At 43.9% G+C, this 17,266-nt stretch overlaps 2 long non-coding RNA genes across 2 annotated transcripts; one reads left to right on the forward strand and one right to left on the reverse strand.

Moving 5' to 3' along the window:
* Positions 1–6,329: 6,329 nt before the first annotated feature.
* On the reverse strand, positions 6,330–6,751 carry LOC115186650 (uncharacterized). The gene is made up of 3 exons (XR_003875820.1): positions 6,709–6,751; positions 6,519–6,561; positions 6,330–6,423 (listed from the first exon to the last, which is right to left on the reverse strand). It is a non-coding gene; the product is annotated as an uncharacterized LOC115186650 (long non-coding RNA).
* A 9,787-nt stretch (positions 6,752–16,538) lies between these two features.
* LOC115186736 (uncharacterized) lies at positions 16,539–16,807 on the forward strand. Its single transcript, XR_003875866.1, has 2 exons — positions 16,539–16,621; positions 16,721–16,807. It is a non-coding gene; the product is annotated as an uncharacterized LOC115186736 (long non-coding RNA).
* The last annotated feature ends 459 nt before the right edge of the window (positions 16,808–17,266 follow it).

A 17,266-nucleotide genomic window follows, 5' to 3' on the forward strand; every position in this document is an offset into this window, starting at 1 on the left:
ACCTCCTATGGCTATGGTAAAACCTCCTATGGTAACACCTCCTATGGCTATGGTAACATCTCCTCTGGTAACACCTCCTATTGCTATGGTAACACCTCCTATGGTAACACCTCCTATGGTAACACCTCCTATGGCTATGGTAACACCTCCTCTGGTAACACCTCCTATGGCTATGGTAACACCACCTATGGTAACACCTCCTATGGTAACACCTCCTACGGTAACACCTCCTATGGTAACACCTCCTATGGTAACACCTCCTCTGGTAACACCTGCTATGGCTATGGTAACACCTCCTATGGTAACACCTCCTATGGTAACACCTCCTATGGCTATGGTAACACCTCCTCTGGTAACACCTCCTATGGCTATGGTAACACCACCTATGGTAACACTTCCTATGGTAACACCTCCTACGGTAACACCTCCTATGGTAACACCTCCTATGGTAACACCTCCTCTGGTAACACCTGCTATGGCTATGGTAACACCTCCTATGGTAACACCTCCTATGGTAACACCTCCTATGGTAACACCTCCTATGGAAACACCTCCTATGGTAACAACTCCTATGGTAACACCTCCTATGGTAACACCTCCTATAGTAACACCTCCTATGGTAACACCTCCTATGGTAACAACTCCTATGTAGGGTAACACCTCCTATGGCTATGGTAACACCTCCTATGGCTATGGTAACACCTCCTACGGTAACACCTCCTATGGTAACACCACCTATGGTAACACCTCCTATGGTAACACCTCCTATGGTAACACCTCCTATGGTAACACCTCCTATGGAAACACCTCCTATGGTAACACCTCCTATGGTAACACCTCCTATGGTAACACCTCCTATGGTAACACCTGCTATGGTAACACCTCCTATGGTAACACCACCTATGGCTATGGTAACACCTCCTATGGTAACACCTCCTATGGTAACATCTCCTATGGTAACACCTCCTATGGTAACACCTCCTATGGTAACACCTCCTATGGTAACACCTCCTATGGTAACACCTCCTATGTATGGTAACACCTCCTATGGCTATGGTAACACCTCCTCTGGTAACACCTCCTATGGTAACACCTCCTATGGTAACACCTCCTATGGCTATGGTAACACCTCCTATGGCTATGGTAACACCTCCTATGGTAACACCTCCTATGGTAACACCTCCTATGGTAACACCTCCTGTGGTAACACCTCCTATGGTAACACCTCCTATGGTAACACCTCCTATGGTAACACCTCATATGGCTATGGTAACACCTCCTATGGTAGTAACTTCTATGGTTCAGCTCCTATGGCTATGGTAATACCTCCTATGGCTATGGTAACACCTCCTATGGCTATGGTAACACCTCCTATGGTAACACCCCCTATGGTAACACCTCCTATGGTAACACCTCCTATGGCTATGGTAACACTTCCTATGGTAACACCGCCTATGGCTATGGTAACACCTCCTATGGTAACACCTCCTATGGCTATGGTAACACCTCCTATGGTAACACCTCCTATGGTAACACCTCTTATGGTAACACCACCTATGGCTATGGTAACACCTCCTATGATAACACCTCCTATGGTAACACCTCCTATGGTAACACCTCCTATGGTAACACCTCCTATGGAAACACCTCCTATGGTAACACCTCCTATGGTAACACCTCCTATGGTAACACCTCCTATGGTAACACCTGCTATGGTAACACCTCCTATGGTAACACCACCTATGGCTATGGTAACACCTCCTATGGTAACACCTCCTATGGTAACATCTCCTATGGTAACACCTCCTATGGTAACACCTCCTATGGTAACACCTCCTATGGTAACACCTCCTATGGTAACACCTCCTATGTATGGTAACACCTCCTATGGCTATGGTAACACCTCCTCTGGTAACACCTCCTATGGTAACACCTCCTATGGTAACACCTCCTATGGCTATGGTAACACCTCCTATGGCTATGGTAACACCTCCTATGGTAACACCTCCTATGGTAACACCTCCTATGGTAACACCTCCTGTGGTAACACCTCCTATGGTAACACCTCCTATGGTAACACCTCCTATGGTAACACCTCATATGGCTATGGTAACACCTCCTATGGTAGTAACTTCTATGGTTCAGCTCCTATGGCTATGGTAATACCTCCTATGGCTATGGTAACACCTCCTATGGCTATGGTAACACCTCCTATGGTAACACCCCCTATGGTAACACCTCCTATGGTAACACCTCCTATGGCTATGGTAACACTTCCTATGGTAACACCGCCTATGGCTATGGTAACACCTCCTATGGTAACACCTCCTATGGCTATGGTAACACCTCCTATGGTAACACCTCCTATGGTAACACCTCTTATGGTAACACCACCTATGGCTATGGTAACACCTCCTATGATAACACCTCCTATGGTAACACCTCCTGTGGTAACACCTCCTATGGAAACACCTCCTATGGTAACAACTCCTATGGTAACAGCTCCTATGGCTATGGTAACACCTCCTATGGTAACACCTCCTATGGTAACACCTCCTATGGCTATGGTAACACCTCCTATGGTAACAGCTCCTATGGTAACACCTCCTATAGTAACACCTCCTATGGTAACACCTCCTATGGTAACAACTCCTATGGTAACAGCTCCTATGGTAACACCTCCTATGGTAACACCTCCTATGGTAACACCTCCTATGGTAACACCTCCTCTGGTAACACCTCCTCTGGTAACACCTCCTCTGGTAACACCTCCTCTGGTAACACCTCCTATGGTAACACCTCCTATGGTAACACCTCCTATGGTAACACCTCCTGTGGTAACACCTCCTATGGTAACACCTCATATGGCTATGGTAACACCTCCTATGGTAACAACTCCTATGGTAACAGCTCCTATGGCTATGGTAACACCTCCTATGGTAACACCTCCTATGGCTATGGTAACACCTCCTATGGTAGCAACTCCTATGGTAACAGCTTCTATGGCTATGGTAATACCTCCTATGGCTATGGTAACACCTCCTATGGCTATGGTAACACCTCCTATGGTAACAACTCCTATGGTAACACCCCCTATGGTAACACCTCCTATGGTAACACCTCCTATGGCTATGGTAACACTTCCTATGGTAACACCGCCTATGGCTATGGTAACACCTCCTATGGTAACACCTCCTATGTATGGTAACACCTCCTATGGTAACACCTCCTAGACCTATGGTAACACCTCCTATGGCTATGGTAACACCTCCTATGGTAACACCTCCTATGGTAACACCTCCTATGGAAACACCTCCTATGGTAACACCTCCTATGGTAACACCTCCTATGGTAACACCTCCTATGGTAACACCTCCTATGTATGGTAACCACTCCTATGGCTATGGTAACACCTCCTCTGGTAACACCTCCTATGGTAACACCTCCTATGGTAACACCTCCTATGGCTATGGTAACACCTCCTATGGCTATGGTAACACCTCCTATGGCTATGGTAACACCTCCTATAGTAACACCTCCTATGGTAACACCTCCTATGGTAACTCCACCTATGGTAACACCTCCTATAGTAACACCTCCTATAGTAACACCTCCTATGGTAACACCTCCTATGGTAACACCTCCTATGGTAACACCTCCTATGGTAACACCTCCTATAGTAACACCTCCTATGGTAACACCTCATATGGCTATGGTAACACCTCCTATGGTAACACCTCCTATGGTAACACCTCCTATAGTAACACCTCCTATGGTAACACCTCATATGGCTATGGTAACACCTCCTATGGTAACACCTCCTATTGTAAAAATTCCTATGGTAACACCTCCTATGGCTATGGTAACACCTCCTATGGTAACACATCCTACGGTAACACCTCCTATGGTAACACCTCCTATGGCTATGGTAACATCTCCTCTGGTAACACCTCCTATTGCTATGGTAACACCTCCTATGGTAACACCTCCTATGGTAACACCTCCTATGGCTATGGTAACACCTCCTCTGGTAACACCTCCTATGGCTATGGTAACACCACCTATGGTAACACCTCCTATGGTAACACCTCCTACGGTAACACCTCCTATGGTAACACCTCCTATGGTAACACCTCCTCTGGTAACACCTGCTATGGCTATGGTAACACCTCCTATGGTAACACCTCCTATGGTAACACCTCCTATGGTAACAGCTCCTATGGAAACACCTCCTATGGTAACAACTCCTATGGTAACACCTCCTATGGTAACACATCCTATAGTAACACCTCCTATGGTAACACCTCCTATGGTAACACCTCCTATGTATGGTAACACCTCCTATGGTAACACCTCCTATGGCTATGGTAACACCTCCTATGGCTATGGTAACACCTCCTACGGTAACACCTCCTATGGTAACACCTCCTATGGTAACACCTCCTATGGTAACACCTCCTATGGTAACACCTCCTATGTATGGTAACACCTCCTATGGCTATGGTAACACCTCCTCTGGTAACACCTCCTATGGCTATGGTAACACCTCCTACGGTAACACCTCCTATGGTAACATCTCCTATGGTAACACCTCCTATGGTAACACCTCCTATGGTAACACCTCCTATGGTAACACCTCCTATGTATGGTAACACCTCCTATGGCTATGGTAACACCTCCTCTGGTAACACCTCCTATGGTAACACCTCCTATGGTAACACCTCCTATGGCTATGGTAACACCTCCTATGGCTATGGTAACACCTCCTATGGTAACACCTCCTATGGTAACACCTCCTATGGTAACACCTCCTGTGGTAACACCTCCTTTGGTAACACCTCCTATGGTAACACCTCCTATGGTAACACCTCAAATGGCTATGGTAACACCTCCTATGGTAGTAACTTCTATGGTTCAGCTCCTATGGCTATGGTAATACCTCCTATGGCTATGGTAACACCTCCTATGGCTATGGTAACACCTCCTATGGCTATGGTAACACCTCCTATGGTAACACCCCCTATGGTAACACCTCCTATGGTAACACCTCCTATGGCTATGGTAACACTTCCTATGGTAACACCGCCTATGGCTATGGTAACACCGCCTATGGCTATGGTAACACCTCCTATGGTAACACCTCCTATGGTAACACCTCCTATGGTAACACCACCTATGGCTATGGTAACACCTCCTATGATAACACCTCCTATGGTAACACCTCCTGTGGTAACACCTCCTATGGTAACACCTCCTATGGTAACAACTCCTATGGTAACAGCTCCTATGGCTATGGTAACACCTCCTATGGTAACACCTCCTATGGTAACACCTCATATGGCTATGGTAACACCTCCTATGGTAACACCTCCTATGGTAACAGCTCCTATGGTAACACCTCCTATAGTAACACCTCCTATGGTAACACCTCCTATGGTAACAACTCCTATGGTAACAGCTCCTATGGTAACACCTCCTATAGTAACACCTCCTATGGTAACACCTCCTCTGGTAACACCTCCTATGGTAACACCTCCTCTGGTAACACCTCCTCTGGTAACACCTCCTCTGGTAACACCTCCTATGGTAACACCTCCTATGGTAACCCTCCTATGGTAACACCTCCTGTGGTAACACCTCCTATGGTAACACCTCATATGGCTATGGTAACACCTCCTATGGTAACACCTCCTATGGTAACACCTCCTATGGCTATGGTAACACCTCCTCTGGTAACACCTCCTCTGGTAACACCTCCTCTGGTAACACCTCCTATGCTAACACCTCCTATGGTAACACCTCCTATGGTAACACCTCCTATGGTAACACCTCCTCTGGTAACACCTCCTCTGGTAACACCTCCTATGGTAACACCTCCTATGGTAACACCTCCTACGGTAACACCTCCTATGGTAACACCTCCTATGGCTATGTTAACACCTCCTATGGTAACACCTCCTATGGTAACACCTCCTATGGTAACACCTCCTCTGGTAACACCTCCTATGGTAACTCCTCCTATGGTAACACCTCCTATGGTAACACCTCCTATGGTAACACCTCCTCTGGTAACACCTCCTCTGGTAACACCTCCTATGGTAACTCCTCCTATGGTAACACCTCCTATGGTAACACCTCCTATGGTAACACCTCCTATGGTAACACCTCCTATGGTAACACCTCCTATGAATACCCTCTTCATAATGCATTATATGTGCTCCATCTGCATAATACGCAATGCAATATAACCTATTAGCTCCTATGTCATGCATCATAATAATGCATTAAGCATATGTGTTTATCATTCATTATGTATTTTGTCTTCTTTGTTTTGTCTTTATCTTCATATTGTGGTGGTAGTGTGTGTTCCTTGATGCGCTCTGGGTCTCTCTGGACACTGGGGACAGACCACCACGCAACTCACTGTGGAAAAAGAGAGATGGTTTAACCAAAAAAAAAGATTAATTTACACCCACACCACATCACACGCGCACAAAGTAAAACGTTTGACAACTTACCCTTTTAGCGTGGCACTGCATTGTGCAACCTGGGAGGAGTCATCTAGAAATGGAACAAAATAGGAAAATATATTATATTCTCCTACAGTTCTGAAGGTGACTTGATTGAATAAAGTATGAATATAATAATGTGTCAGAGGAAACTTTTTCCTCACAGCATGTAAAGAAAGTGGAAGAGTTATGTTTTTACCGTTGTTCTGAGTGTTGTTCTGAGTGATGTTGATGTTACCTCTGATCACTGATTGCTGATCACTGGGGCACATAGACTGCTTCCACCCTCAGCTGGGAGGGAAGACTGGGGATTGTAGGCTGGGGAGACTGGGGATTGTAGGCTGGGGGGACTGGGGATTGTACGCTGGGGAGACTGGGGATTGTAGGCTGGGGGGACTGGGGATTGTAGCCTGGGGAGACTGTGGATTGTAGGCTGGGGGGACTGGGGATTGTACGCTGGATAGACTGGGGATTGTAGGCCGGGGGGACTGGGGATTGTAGGCTGGGGGGACTGGGGATTATAGGCTGGGGAGACTGGGGATTGTAGGCTGGGGAGACTGGGGATTGTAGGCTAGGGAGACTGGGGATTGTAGGCTGGGGAGACTGGGGATTGTAGGCTAGGGAGACTGGGGATTGTAGGCTGGGGAGACTGGGGATTGTAGGCTGGGGGGACTGGGAATTGTAGGCTGGGGGGACTGGGGATTGTAGGCTGAGGAGACTGGGGATTGTAGGCTGGGGAGACTGGGGATTGTTGGCTGGGGGACTGGGGATAGTAGGCTGGGGGGACTGGGGATTGTAGCCTGGGGAGACTGTGGATTGTAGGCTGGGGGGACTGGGGATTGTACGCTGGATAGACTGGGGATTGTAGGCCGGGGGGACTGGGGATTGTAGGCTGGGGGGACTGGGGATTATAGGCTGGGGAGACTGGGGATTGTAGGCTGGGGGGACTGGGGATTGTAGGCTGGGGGGACTGGGGATTGTAGGCTAAGGAGACTGGGGATTGTAGGCTGGGGAGACTGGGGATTGTAGGCTGGGGAGACTGGGGATTGTAGGCTGGGGGGACTGGGAATTGTAGGCTGGGGGGACTGGGGATTGTAGGCTGGGTGGACTGGGGATTGTAGGCCAGGGAGACTGGGGATTGTAGGGCGGGGAGACTGTGGATTGTAGGCCAGGAAGACTAGGAGAGACAGAGAGAGATAGAGGTAACACTGGCCTCTACGTCCTCAACCTGGTACTACAACACAAGGCAAAACTGACTTGAACCATTTCAGGGAAATTGGTCTGACCTTTGTTGAAAGAGCGTTTCTCCACTGTTGCCCTCTGCTATCCTCCCTTCAGTGTACTCCTTTTTTCTTCCCAAAGACAAACTTCTCTTTTTGGAGAAAGTGGTAATGTCCCTCTCCTCTCTCCTCCCTTTGGAGCAATTGCTCCCCATCTCTTTCTCTCAAGTCTCAATCTACGGAACATGAGTGAACTCATGAAAACATATTTTTGTATTCTTCAGAAGTCCAAATGTCTAAAACGCCAAATGTGTACTGAACCTTACCAAATTAAAGACAATTGCTGTTACCTAGAAAACAGTTACAAATATATTTTACTCTTTTATGTATTTCAAATCCATTCGAGTTTGATAAATTGTCAAGAACACTTGACTTTCTGTTCCACCACATCAGTAGCACCTAAATATTTGGTTCAACAAAGATTTATTTCAGAAGTTATTCCAAAACAAACATAATATATTGTAATTATTGAAAGAAGATCCTTATATTTCTGGTAATGGACATTTACTGCGGCGTCACAGTCATGTCGTCCGAGTTTGGCTGGTATAGGTTGTCATTGTAAATTAGAATTTGTTCTTAACTGACTTGTCTAGTTAAATAAAGGTTAAATAAAACATACAAATACATGTTATTGTGTGAGAGTGACAGACAGACAGACAGACAGACAGACAGACAGACAGACAGACAGACAGACAGACAGACAGACAGACAGACAGACAGACAGACAGACAGACAGACAGACAGACAGACAGACAGACAGAGAATGAAAGAGAATGAGAACCCCTATCCTAGAGTGAGAATGAAAATGAAAGAGAACCCCTCCCATCCTGGCAGATGTTTATCTTAGTCTCAGAGCACAGTAGGACTGTAAGCAAACAATCTCTACAAAGGCCCCAACAGTACAGAGCTCCAGATGGCTCATTATTTGGCTTTTTATATTCTATTTGATGTATTTTAAGTGAGCAGATACTATTTTTCTGGGTAGAAAATACTGTTCCTTTTCCAATATTCACTGTTTTTCTAAGTATACAAAACACATTTCCTCAGTAAACTCCTAACTGCTGACAAACAGGCTGCTGCTTATTTCCTGTTACAACACCTACTCTCCTCTCAACCCCAGACTGTCGCCATGCAATTTCTTTCCCCAAAAGCTCTCTTACATAGGCAATATTCACATTTCCTCTACCTCAAGGTCTAATTAACATTTCAATTCCTGATCAAATTATAGTTGTCACATTTTCCCAAAGCACGCACTCGCTCACTAAAGTAAAAAAACTGAACAAACACATCGGCTTCCCTGTGGCTCAGTTGGTAGAGTGTGGTGTTTACAACGCCAGCATGGTGTGTTATACATACTGGCCTTCCCCGTAGCTCAGTTGGTAGAGCGTGGTGTTCACAACGCCAGCATGGTGTGTTATACATACTGGCCTTCCCCGTGGCTCAGTTGGTAGAGCATGGTGTTTACAACGCCAGCATGGTGTGTTATACATACTGGCCTTCCCCGTGGCTCAGTTGGTAGAGCATGGTGTTTACAACGCCAGCATGGTGTGTTATACATACTGGCCTTCCCCGTGGCTCAGTTGGTAGAGCATGGTGTTTACAACGCCAGCATGGTGTGTTATACATACTGGCCTTCCCTGTGGCTCAGTTGGTAGAGCATGGTGTTCGCAACGCCAGCATGGTGCTTACAACGCCAGCATGGTGTTTGCAACACCAGCATGGTGTGTTATACATACTGGCCTTCCCTGTGGCTCAGTTGGTAGAGCATGGTGTTTGCAACGCCAGCATGGTGTTTGCAACACTAGGGTTGTGGGTTCCATTCCCATAGGCGGCCAGTACGGGAAAAAAATTAAAAATGCATGAAATGAAATGTATGCATTCACTACTGTAAGTCGCTCTGGATAAGAGTGTCGGCTAGACGACTAAAACAAAACAAACATCCAGCATATTTAGGGCGGGATAATTTCTCAGTGTGAATTACTAAGAAGAATTAATTAAAAAGAGAAGAAGAAGTTCCAACAGTAGCGAGGTGTCCATCATTTACATTCTAGTCATTTGCATACATTTCATTTCATGCATTCCCCCCCCGTACTGGCCGCCCATGGGAATGGAACCCACAACCCTGGCGTTGCAAACACCATGCTCTACCAACTGAGCCACAGGGAAGACTAGTAGCTAGGTTTCCGTCAGTAGCTAGGTGTCCATCAGTAGCTCTGATGGACACTCTGGTCTTGGCATGTGTGCTCTAGCCAAAAGCTCTCAGATGCAGTGCTGGTAGGCTACCTACATTACTAGGTTACCATCAGTAGCTAGGTCTAGCCAACAGCTCTCAGATGCAGTGCTGGTAGGCTACCTACATTACTAGGTTACCATCAGTAGCTAGGTCTAGCCAACAGCTCTCAGATACACTGCTGGTAGGCTACCTACATTATGAGATGATTATGGATAACTTGTAAAAGGGAAGCCATGCATCGATCATAATATCACCAGAATAAGACCCTCAATATTTATTGGAAAGGAGCATCAAGCTCATCACCTGCACTTTCACCACCCTGTGAAGTTCATCTTAACTTATTTCATCTGTAGAGTAATAAACTAGATGGTTTCCCGAGTCGTAATGGGAGGACCCATTCGATATGAGGGTTATTATATCAATATTTGCGCATAAAGGAATTTCCACCGCCATTTCTCGCAAAATTTACTTTAGACACAAAATGATCCCACCATGTTGAATGAACAAATTGTCTGTCGGCATTTATAAAAGTGTACGGGTGTGGCACAGATTAGAACATCTTTGGGTGTGGTGCGATAACCCGAGCCGTTGGAATACAATAGTGTGCAACTGGAGCCCGGAATTCGGGGCGTTCCTGTATGGGGGGTGATAAGAGACATATATAAGCCTAGGCAACCGTACCACCTGACATGACACCAACGCCTTACTAATGGGGGGTGATAAGAGACATATATAAGCCTAGGCAACCGTACCACCTGACATGACACCAACGCCTTACTAATGGGGGGTGATAAGAGACATATATAAGCCTAGGCAACCGTACCACCTGACATGACACCAACGCCTTACTAATGGGGGGTGATAAGAGACATATATAAGCCAAGGCAACCGTACCACCTGACATGACACCAACGCCTTACTAACGTCTGCGGGACGAATTACACAGAGTATATGACTATCACCAATAGGCTTAAACAATGTGGTAACACATGTCTTCAGTTCAGAATAGTCTCTAAGAGAAAACACGATGTGTGTCTGATACACACGAGCTTGGTAGCAAGTTCTCAAAGTTTGAACAAATTCACTGTCCTTTTAACCAAATTCAAGCAGAAACTCACGCCCAACCTGAATTAAGACTTCTTTGCACTTTGCTAGTTATAACAAAAGGCAGGAAAACAGCCAGATTCGAATCTAATCAACTCAATGTAAGTAACGTTAGCTAGCAATCTAAATCCAAAAAGAGCTTCAATTATTTATTCCTATTTAACAATATTTTAGCAGGTTTACATCAGCCTGCCTAGTCAGCTAGCCAGACAGTTATGTTTAGCCAACGTTAGCTAGCTAGCTAATTGTTTTTGTAGCTTTCATTTTGTATGTAACGTTAGTTTGCACTTAAATGGCATCTCTCGAGGAGATGTTATTTTATCTTTCCAACCAGGCAAAGTACTATGAAGGCACCAATGATCTCGACAAGAAGCACAACATTCGTAGGGGTCAGAAATTCACTATTCAAGGAAGGCACCAGTACACTTCTATTACATGACTGGAAGGATTTAGCTATGAACAACCATTTTTCAAAAACCATTAACACTCTAGGTAGTTGGTCATCTAGAAGTTGCTAGCTATACATTTGTCATCTTGAGGTATCTAGCTATAAGTTAACTCAGATCAATCAAATTGACAGGTCTAAGCATTTTTTTTATGTAAACTTTATTTAAACTAGACAAGTCAGTGAACTAGGCAAGTCAGTTAAAAGACCAAATTCTTATTTACAATGACGGCCTAGGAACAGTGGGTTAACTGCCTTGTTCATTGGCAGAATGACAGATGTTTACCTTGTCAGCTCGGGGATTCAATCCACCAACCTTTCGGTTACTGGCCCAATGCTCTAACCAGTGCAGGACATTAAGCACATGGAGGAGATAATCCAGACCTTCTCAGAACCATTGTCTCCAAGCTGCCTTCAAAGCTCAGGGAGAAGTGGAGATCAGCTGTGTGGGATTTTCCGGATCAACACAGCAGAGGAACAAAGTCTGAAGGCTTTGTGGAGAAGCAGGCCTGAATTGCATTGGATCCAGTATTCTTTAAAACCTTTATTATATTCATAAGTATATTGAGTTTTTTTTAACACAATATACTTGCAGTGAAGCCGCTCAACAACTACATCATATTGGTCATCTAACAGACTCCCATCCAGAGCGACACACAGAGGCAACCAGGGTCAATGCCCTGCTCAAGGGCACGTTGACAGATCTCCCACAGGGTCAAAAACGGGGACCCGAACCAGCGATCCATTAGCAACTGGCCCAAGCTCCCAACCGCCAGGCCACCAGCCCTCCAAGATCCCCCCCACAGTTCCCCAAGAGCTGCCCCTCAACCATCCAAGACCCACCCACAGCCCCCCCAAAGAAAAAGAAAATACTATATATATATATATATATATATATATATTCCATTCCCCACCCCAAGATCTCCACCCCCTCATTCACCAACAACCAACAAAATGAACAAAAGAGAAAAAAGAGAAAGACAAAGGAAAACAGAAAACAACCATGCAAAAAACAAAAGACATCCAGGACAACAAAAATCATAACAGAAAGGCAAACTGAATATGTTGTGCATGTATGGCACTATTTACATGTGTGTGTGTGTGTCTGTGTATGTGCACATGTGTGCATTTGAATGTGTGCATTTGAATGAGAGTGTGTGTATATACATGTGTACAAACACCTGCACGGCATCAGCCTCAGACAAACCAACATTAGCTGTAACAACACTGCCCCTCAGTGTCATTCAAACTGGCTTTTTGTTATGTTTATTTTGACTTTATTTTTTATACTTTTATCTTTGACCGTCATTCTATCCCGTACCCTGCAACTCCACTCCCACTTGTCTCAGCTTCCCTCAGCCCATCCCACCTATCTCTGCATGCCAGCCTCTTCGGATTTCTACGCAACATATATCTTTCAATGATGATGTAAAGTTTAACATTGTCACGCCCTGACCTGAGAGAGCCTTTTTATGTCTCTATTTAGGTTTGGTCAGGGTGTGATTTGGGTGGGCATTCTATGTCTGTATTTCTATGTTGGGGATTGCTTTGTTTCGGCCGGGTATGGCTCCCAATCAGGAACAGCTGTACATCGTTGTTGCTGATTGGGAGTCATACTTAGGCAGCATGTTTTTCCTTTGGGTTTTGTGGGTAGATGTTTTCTGTTTAGTGTGTTAGGATACCTGACAGGACTGTTTGGCTGTCGTCTGTTTTTCTTTGTGAAGTGCCTTTTTTCATCTAAAATAAAAGATGAACAAATTCCACGCTGCACCTTGGTCTACTGCTTCAGACAGCCGTTACATCATACAATTTCTATCGAATATAATCTACAGAATGCGTATTGAAGATAAATACTTTTACGAGGAGTATTAGCAATTGACTGACCCGGTCTCTCCAGATCTCCTAACAGTACTATTTCTAGGGTCAATTTTAGATCAATGCTATGCATTTTCAGCCAATCCTGAACCTGAGACCAGAAACAGGCTACGTGAGGGCAATACCAAAATAAATGGTCTCTTGAATATGTAGTCTCACAACAGAATCTGCAGAGCTTTGATGATTGATTTGATGATATGCCCCAAATATTCAACATTTTGTTGGTAGCAAGAATTCAAAATAATAATTTCAGCTCAAACCACGAAGTCTTGAATTTTGCGTCGTTTTATATATCAACTCATACACCTTGTACCATGGAATCGGTACATCAAAAATCTCTTCCCAACTATTTTGCAATCTGTATGGCACAGCTGTCAACATCCTGGTCCTCAAATGAAACTGGTATACTTTCCTATTTATGCTATTTTTATTCCTCCGCCAGTTTTGATCCTTTATATTGGTCAGACAGACCAGTTCCCTATATCCTCCCGCTGCCACCTGCCTCCTCCATTTTTGGGGTAATGCTGTAATCAATTGGTTGTAATCTTGGATTGAACAGACCTTCCCAAACAATTCTGATAACTCTATGAAGGACATAACTCTACCATTCCAATTTACAATATAATTTAAAAACAGAATACCCTTTTCAAACATCTTTCCCATAAATACAGGTATTTTATCAACCAGCACATTTGAGTTCAGCCATAATATTTGTTTTATCTTTTCAGGGGGGATGAAATTGAAATTGTAGCCAACTCTGTAATGCTTGTTTGAAAAAGAGATACTTTGAAAAAAGTATAATTCTCAATTAATTGAAAATGAGACATGGCAATCTGCACAAAGGCAAAAAGGCCATTTTTAAACAATGGATGAGCTTTTCTTAGTAATCTACTGGAGAACCATTTAGGGTTCAAATAAAACTGTTGAATAAGTGAAGCTTTTAGAGAGAGGTTTAGTGCTTTTATATTTAATAATCTCAACCCACCCAAATCATATTCATTATATAGATAGTCACGCTTTATTTTGTCTGGTTTAGCATCCCAGATAAAGAAAATATTTTTTGCTCATTGGATTTGAAAAACAAATCATCAGGAGTAGCAGGGGCATAAACTGAGATAAGACTAAGGAGTTAATCAGGGCATTTTTCCATAAATAGACAAGTATTTACTTCTCCATGGTTGCAGGATCTAATCTATTTATTGGTTCTGGTCATGTGACATTAACCTTGTTTATAGTGTTCTCTGCATGTTTGTTACAGATGATGTCTACTCTCTGCAGAATCACATGCTCTGTTGATGTAAAAAATAATAATTGTACTTTTATTTAACAAGGCAAGTCAGTTAAGAACAAATTCTTATTTACAATGATGGCCTAGGAACAGTGGGTTAACTGCCTTGTTCAGGGGCATAACAACAGATTTTTACCTTGTCTGCTTGGGGATTCAATCTAGCAACCTTTCGGTTACTGGCCCAACACTCTAACCACTAGGCTACCTGCCTCCCCGCCACTCTAACCACTAGGCTACCTGCCACCCCTCCACTCTAACCACTAGGCTACCTGCCACCATGCCCCCATCTGTGTTGGACATTGTGTTCTTCATGGAGGCTACAGTTTTTATATGATTATATTTAATAACATGACTTTTGGTCTCTTGGTTTCTCAGTGAACTGGCGAAACAGCTTGTCACTGGGACATGGACTGAAACAACTGACCTGAACTTTATTAAAGGTAATATTTAGCATTGAGTGTTTTTTGCATTCAATGTTATTATTTGATTTCAAATATTTTGTTGCATATTTTGTAACTGTAACTGTTAACTCTTGAAACAGGGACTTCCTGGAACCATAAAGCAGTGATTGTGGTGTCTTTATGCTCATGGTCAGATTTCACTGTTCTAGTATCATCATTTTTTACTAACATACATTTATAATGAGTAATTAACATTGTGTTTAACTAACCTACATTTATAATGAGTAATTAACATTATGTTTTATTAACATACATTTATAATGAGTAATTAACATTATGTTTTACTAAGCTACATTTATAATTAGTAATTAACATTATGTTTTACTAACCTACATTTATAATGAGTAATTAACATTATGTTTTACTAACCTACATTTATAATGAGTAATTAACATTATGTTTTACTAACCTACATTTATAATGAGTAATTAACATTGTTTATTCATTATTGTCACGACTTCCGCCGAAGTCGGTCCCTCTCCTTGTTCGGGCGGTGTTCGGCGGTCGAAGTCACCACCCTTCTAGCCATCACTGATCCACTTTTCATTTTCCATTGGTTTTGTCTTGTCTTCCATCACACCTGGTTCCAAACCCATCAATTACATGTTGTGTATTTAACCCTCATGTCCTTGTCGGTGATTGTTTGTTGTATGTAATGGTGCATTTATGCTCTGGTGTGCGACGGGTTTTCTACCCACTTCCTTTATTTTGTATATGTTGGTTTTCGGAATTTGTGAGCACTTAATAAACGATTCTGTTTATATCAAGTTCGTTCTCCTGCGCCTGACTTCCCTGCCGCCAACACGCACCCTTTACAATATGTTTCACTAACATACATTTATAATGAGTAATTAACATTGTGTTTTATTCATTATGTGTTTTCTTTCCAGTACACATGATATTTTGCCACAGACACTCCATTTGATTACTCGATCGTAAGTGGTATTATGTCAAATGCAGAAAAGGTATTAATTTAGTATTTACAGATGCTCAAAATGAGTAATTGGAAATGCATTGTGACTGTTCTCGTCCTTCAGCCTGATATACCTGGTCTGAGGAGATGGTGGTGTGTGGTCCTTCAGCCTGGTCTGAGGAGATGGTGGTGTGTGGTCCTTCAGCCTGGTCTGAGGAGATGGGGGTGTGTGGTCCTTCAGCCTGGTCTGAGGAGATGGTGGTGTCTGGTCCTTCAGCCTGGTCTGAGGAGATGGTGGTGTCTGGTCCTTCAGCCTGGTCTGAGGAGATGGGGGTGTCTGGTCCTTCAGCCTGGTCTGAGGAGATGGTGGTGTCTGGTCCTTCAGCCTGGTCTGAGGAGATGGGGGTGTCTGGTCCTTCAGCCTGGTCTGAGGAGATGGTGGTGTCTGGTCCTTCAGCCTGGTCTGAGGAGATGGTGGTGTCTGGTCCTTCTGGGGAACCTGGAGCTGGACAGGTACAATCTGTTATTTGAATAAAAGTCAATGTCTTTGGAAGATTATCCCAAGTGATATTTAATTTTGAAGTGTTGGTACTTTTTTCTGAAAATATCCAGGCATGGCAGAAGGCTTGTCCACTGGATAGACTAAGGCAAGGCTTTGTTAAGGGGGATCTCCAGCATAGATTACGAATTTAACGAAAAGGAGACATGAGGAAGTCACCCAAGTAAGTGTCATGTCATGAAGTTGGTCATTTCTGATAACGAAACCATTTGGAAAATATGACATTATGTCATGTTCCCAAATGTACCAGTTAAAGGTTTTAGACTACAGTATGTTATACTGTAACTAAAATGGTTTTAGACTACAGTATGTTATAACTATAACTAAAATGGTGGCATGATTTTTACAAACAGCATCAAATATACACTACATGACCAAATGTATGTGAACACCTGCTCACCGACCATCTCATTCCAAAATTAAGGGCATTAATATGGAGTTGGTCCCCCCTTTGCTACTATAACAGCCGCCACTCTTCTGGGACGGCTTTCCACTAGATGTTGGAACATTGCTGCGGGGACTTGCTTCCAGTCAGCCACAAGAGCATTAGTGAGGTCGGGCACTGATGTTGGGGGATTAGGCCTGGCTCGCAGTTGACG

The sequence above is a fragment of the Salmo trutta genome, unplaced genomic scaffold (assembly GCF_901001165.1).
Source record: "Salmo trutta unplaced genomic scaffold, fSalTru1.1, whole genome shotgun sequence".
Taxonomy (NCBI): domain Eukaryota; kingdom Metazoa; phylum Chordata; class Actinopteri; order Salmoniformes; family Salmonidae; genus Salmo; species Salmo trutta.